The sequence below is a fragment of the Triticum aestivum genome, chromosome 3B (genome assembly GCF_018294505.1).
Source record: "Triticum aestivum cultivar Chinese Spring chromosome 3B, IWGSC CS RefSeq v2.1, whole genome shotgun sequence".
NCBI lineage: Eukaryota > Viridiplantae > Streptophyta > Magnoliopsida > Poales > Poaceae > Triticum > Triticum aestivum.
Window position 1 is genome coordinate 719,246,862 of NC_057801.1, and position 6,410 is coordinate 719,253,271.

Sequence of the window (6,410 nt, forward strand, 5' to 3'; positions counted from 1 at the left end):
TCTGTTTATTTGGTTTCCTCTTTGTCTACATACTGGTTTTTGAACTGTGGTTTGTGAATGCGACGTATATAGACATGTTTTAGTGTGTTTGTTCACTTATTGCAATCGGTATGTAGTCTATATTAATACATTCAAAAACATATTATATTAGTGAATGAAGGAAATATTTTTATAATTGTCATATAAGATTATAATATTAGTTGAGACGTGCGTTGCACGTGCATACTTACTAGTCGTTCAGAAAATGGGATTTTGCCCTATCTTTTCCAAACCTTTGATCATTAGCTTTGCTATACATGATCTTTTGCCCCAATTTTACTTGCTATTTGACCATTTGTCTTTTGCCCCTCTTCTACAAATTTATATCATCTCGAGAATTCAAGGAAAGAGCAAGTTACCCGTCCTATGAAGTTTTCCCAAATTGACTTCACTTATACCAGGCGTCGGCGATGAGAAAAATGGAGGGTTGTTCCCCAAACTAGTGCATGGCACTCGACGAGAGGAAGCAAGAGGAGTGTGTAGACGGGGTGGGAGGTTTTGACGAGTAGTGCTCCAGGCATGAGCTCAAGGAGTGGCTCTGACCTACCTCAATGGGGAAGGGGTGGCAGGTCAAGGACAGAAGATTGCCTGCAGAGATCCTCAACGTGTTGTTCGCTTACCATCGCAAGTTGCATCGATAAATCATGTAGACCGACCTTCTGTACGTGCCGACCACCTCCCTTTGCGAGCAGACACCCTGCACATCTCTCAATACAAGCCCTACTGGCTGACGCTTCATCGACCTATTGCGTTAGGCCCTCCTTTTCCCTCATTCTCCTGTCTTCATGCCGCTAGCGAGAAACAATGTCTCGACGGCTTCTGTTGCTCTCTGCCACGATGTTGCTCCTTATTGTTGTCCTTACCCTAATGCTTCTCATTGCGTTGTCGATTCTATCTTCCACCATGCCGCTAGCGAGAAACAATGTCGACGGCTTTTATTGCTCTCTGCCACGATGTTGCTCCTTATTGTTGCACTCACCCTGCCGCTTCTCATTGCATTGTTGCTTCTATCTTTCACCATGCTGCTAGCAGGAAACAAATGTCTCTACGGCTTATGTTGCCCTCTGCCACGATGTTGCTCCTCATTGTTACCCTTACCTTGCCGCTTCACCTGCATTGTTGCTTCTGTGTTTCACCATTGCGCAAAATGGTTGTGCACATGCCCCCAATTCAAGCAAGCGAAGGACGGAAGGACATATGTGATTGGGTCTAGTTTAGCCCAACCAAACAGATGAGGGCATTTTAGTCATTGAATTGGGCTCATGTTGTAGAGGGCAAAACATCAAAGAAAAGCAAAAATGTGGCAAATAGTATTAGATTGAACGAAATGACGGCAAATGATCAGGGTGATGTATATCCAATAAAATATTCTTTTAGTGAAAACTTTCCTCATGAGCATCGAATCTATAGCTAATGCATGGCATGGATCACAGGTAGAATCTCTAAACACTAATTAGTAGATAACCCCTCCAACATAATAATTAGATGGATATTTGGAGAAACCGTACCCAGATCTCGTCGTAGCACCCGGATCTCCAAGACAGACAACGTCGGCGAACTTGGCTGCAATTCAACTCAACAGGGCCGATCTTCCGCCAAGCCATGGTGAATTGGGGGTTGTTGCCCTACTTTACGCAACAGTGACCCGACGCCATCCCCATGCAACAGTGACCAACCGTCTGTGACGTCACGGGGCGCGGAGGCCCTGCACCGCCCCATGCATCAACCTACTGGATGTGGTGCTCGCTCAGTGCTACAGTGACCCAAAAGCGATGACTCTGCTTGCCCTTTGATGTTTCGATTCTGAAGCAGAATTGTGTTGAATGAATGTGGTGGTTTTAGGGTACATATTCTATTCTAGTGTGGACAATTTCCTAATGTAACCCATGGATGTAATTGAGAACATGGTGATTTCAAAGATGCATCAAAGGATTAGAAATTTTGAGAAGGATACACATATGCTTGTGATTTTCTATTATATGGCAGAAAATCGATGGCTTTGTTCAACTTTATCAATGGAAATCGTATTTGTGGTCATTGTGTGATTGATGGCATACTTGCACATGCTTCGGTTATAGCAAAACTGATGCTTTTGCTTGCTTGCATCTAAACGAGCTGTTGGTTTTCTGAAGTGAACCATGGCAATAAAGTTCACCCGAGAAATCTTATGAAGGGGCGAAAAATCGTTTCCGCAAAAGAAAAGTTTGAAGGCACCTCCTTTGGAGATCATGATGTGACGATTTTGGGCCGAGTAAATGGACTACGCACGCACTTGCACGGCCCATTGTTACTACATTTGCATCGAAAAAATAAACTTTCAAGCGCGAAAAATCAAGTGGAGATGCTGGGTGGGAGCTCCTATAGGGCGACCTGTGCGCCCGATGAAGCGGAAACGCGCACCCCACCCTGCGTACCTTGTTGGGCTGGCCATAGCGCGGGGCGGGACGGACCTGTATTTTTTTATTATTATTTTACGTTTTTCTTTTTTCTCTTCTAAAATAATTCGGCATATAAAAAAGCTCCAAATTTCTAAATAATTGCGAATTTTGAAAAAGAATCTTCAAGAAATCAAAAAATGATTGTGCATTCAGAAAAAATGTTCACAATTTTGAAAAATTGTTTGAGAAATCATAAAATGTTCATACATTAAAAAAATGTCCGTGATATTGAAAAATGTTTACATGTTCAATATTCACATATTTAAAAAAATGTTTGCATATTAAAAAATGTTCATGAATTTGAACAAAATTATCCAAATTCAAATAATGTTCATTAAATTTTAAAATGTTCATAAAAAATAAAAAATATTTGTTAATTTTAAATATTGTCTGAAAAAATTATAAAACTTCATCAGTTCAAAAAATGTTTGGTGATTCAAAAAATGTTCATGAATTCGACAAATGATCATGCATTTCAAAAAACTATTCACAAAACAGTACAATGTTCGTGAAATTCAAAAATTGTTCCCAGAATTCAAGAACTGTTCACAGAGTCAAAAAATGTTCACGAGTTTCAAAAAACTTTCACTATGGAAAGAAATGTTCATAAATTTGTCAATAATGTTCAGGAATTCTAAAAATGTTCTTGACGAATTTGTAAAAGATGTTCATGGATTTCAAAATATGTTTATGGTTTCAGAAAAATGTTCACGAATTCAAACAAATGTCCATGGTTTCAAAAAACTGTTTACAAAAAAAATCAGAAAGTTCTAAAATTGTTCCCAAAGTTCAAAGACTGAGAATCGTGGAAGGAGAATCGGACAATATCTTCCTCAAAACAAGAAAAAGGGGTTCACTAATTCAAAAAGTGTTCACGAGTTCCAAAACTGTTCACAATTGAAAAAAAATGTTCGAAAATTTGTAAAAAAAAATTCACAGATTCAAAAAAATCCATGCCAAATTCGTAAAAATGTTCACAAATTTGAAAAAGAATGTTCATGATTTAAAAACAAAATGTTTACGAATTCAAAAGGTGATGATGGTTTAAAAAATGTTCACAAATTTGAAAGTTGTTCACAAAAATGAAAAATAAAATGAAAATACGAAGAAAGGAAAACGAAAAACATGAAAGAAACAAAAAAAAGGAAAAGAAAGAAAGAAAAAATGAAAAAAAAATGAAAACACCGGTTCAGGGAAAGTTCTAGAACCTTCCCAAAACCGGTGGGGAATAAACCTTAAATGGGCTGGGGCAAAAACTGAGTCGGGCGATGAAGGGGATGCGCACTAGGTCGCTACTACGCGCCAAATAGGGATCGCCATGCGGGGACCGATCCTGTACCTCTCGCATGCTAAGCGAGAGCTTTAACATCTGAGCAACATCTCTGAGTTGATATTTGTTTATATACATTTTAATACCATATACATATATGAACAAGAACGGGATTATATAAACTTGTTCGTTTGATGGAGCTATAGAAACGTAGTGCTGAAGAAATGTTCGTTTTTGGTGGAGCTATCAAAACATAGCGCTTCAGAGATGGTAGTTTATTCGTTATAACTTTTAAAAACATATATGTATAAGTTTTTTTTAGGAAGTAGTACAAATGACCAGTGTCCTATCTAAAAAAACAGTCTCAGACGAACATTCATTGCCAAAGAGGTCGAGAGAAACAGACCGAAGTTAAATACCAAAGACGAAAGAGAAAGAACTATAGCCTACTAGAAACTGCGAGGGAGGTATCTTGAGGTACATCCACCAGGGCGTCTACTTTAAATAATCTGTCAATTACGTTGTACTTTTTCATGAATTGCATTAGCAATCGATAGATGCTAGGGAATGAGAGGCATCACGAAAGAGGTGTGTTCGCTGGCTAGACAAATAGGCTCCTCACGGAATGGGCCCAACAGAGCAAGTCTTGTGGAATGCTGATCTTGGTAGGGAGATTAAGCACCTCCACCAATTTTTATACGGTTCCTATTTTATTTATTATTCCCGGTTCGAAAGTGATATTTTCTTTTTCTTGTGCAGTAACTCCTAAAAACATGAGTAAATATTTCATGGTAGCATCATTAGACAATCGATCTCTCTTGTCTAAATCTGGAGGATGAATACAATTCCCTTCCCTAAAACTCGGGAAGTTCAAGATATATGTCTACAAAACAATCACCATCTATTGTTGAAATATTTGTGCGTCAGCTATAAGCATGCTACTCGAGAATATTCACGAGATAAAGATGAGTACATAGGTCGTGTGTTTTTCTTTTTCAAGGAACTAACCATGTATGCTATTCTAAACTGCCTTAAAATAGTATATGTTAATTGTTTGAAAGTATTTGTGTACAATACAAATTAATTTACTTGTGAATTAGCCATGCTGACTCGTTCACGATTTCAGCATGTACATGGGATATAAGTTGTGGCCAAGCGCTAGAAATCTAACAAATGAATCATTACAACACATTTGTGCATGCCTGCATTGAACTACAAGAGATACACAACAATTCTCTTCTAACATTCATGACTTGCGTTCGAGTCAATAAAACCCAATGATACTATAATGATGCGTCATAAGTCACTCGCATGCTCATAAATTTACTACCTACCAACATGAAATCATTGCAAAATGGTAGCAGATGCCCACCCCCATCTACCATGTCAATATCCATAATGTCACGCGCACATATATATCTTGCTCAATATCCCCTATGGCAGCAAGTTTGATGACCTACCAGTTGCCACAAATTTCTGTTGTTGCTATCAAATAGATCACAAGTGAGGAAATAATAGAAGCTAGTCTAGGGAGTGCATGGCAGGAGAGAAAAATTAGATCAATTGTGAAATGCAATTGAAAATAGGAGACTTGGGGAAACAAAGTGGTATTGGAAAAGAAAGAGAGATTAGAAATCATGGGTAGTTGGGCATGCATACATGTACATCCACCAATCATACTGATTAATTGGCAACATTGACCTTGTCATTTTGATGTGAATCAATGTTTTATAGGACAATTATAACACGATCCCATCCTAGTTTTTTTCTGTGTAATGGGGACTATACAGTAGAACAAATCAGTGTTTGCAAATGTTTAAATTGCAAGCATGTGGCAAGCATTATGATTGCCGCCTAAGCTAGTCTGATAAGTATCATGCGTGTGTAATATAGCTGCTGAATTAAATAATCTAGCCAAGAATAACGATCAAAGTTGCAGAAGACCGTGTCAATGTTGTGACCGTGTTATTCTCTAAAGGATTAGAAACTTTGAGAAGGATAAACGGATGCTTGTGAGTGTCATTATATGGTAGAAAATCGATGGTTTTGTTTTCAACTTTTTCAGTGGAAATCATATTTGTAGTCGTTGTGTGATGGATGACATACTACTTGCACATGCTCTGTACCGGCAAAACCTGACACCGGAGGGTGTTATATATCAAGACCTACAGCCATTCCTCCGTTTAAACTTTAATTCGATGGTTTACTCTTTTAGCACTCGGGCTTGTGATAAAGTAGCTCATGCTATGGCTTCTCGTGGAGTCTGTACCAGTCAATCAAAATGTCTTGGTGGCCAGTGACTTAGCTGAGCCAGTAGCCTAACGGAACCAGTTGTTCCATTTCGGGAAAAAAACATTATGCTTTTGTTTTTTAAGGCAAACGGATGCTTTTGCTTGCGTGCATCTCAACATGCTCTTGATTTTCCAAAGCGAACCCTTTTTTGTTTAGTTGAATCGATTTTCTAATTTTATGAAGCGAACCATGGCCGCAAAGTTGGCAGACTCTTGCACTTTGCACGGCCCACTGGTGCTACGCTTGCGTGGAAAAAGAACTTGCACGGCCCACTGGTACTACGCTTGCGTGGAAAAAAAACTTTCAACAATCAACATAGAAACTACAATCCCTCAAAAGAGAAAAATAGAGATATTACAACATAAATAAAG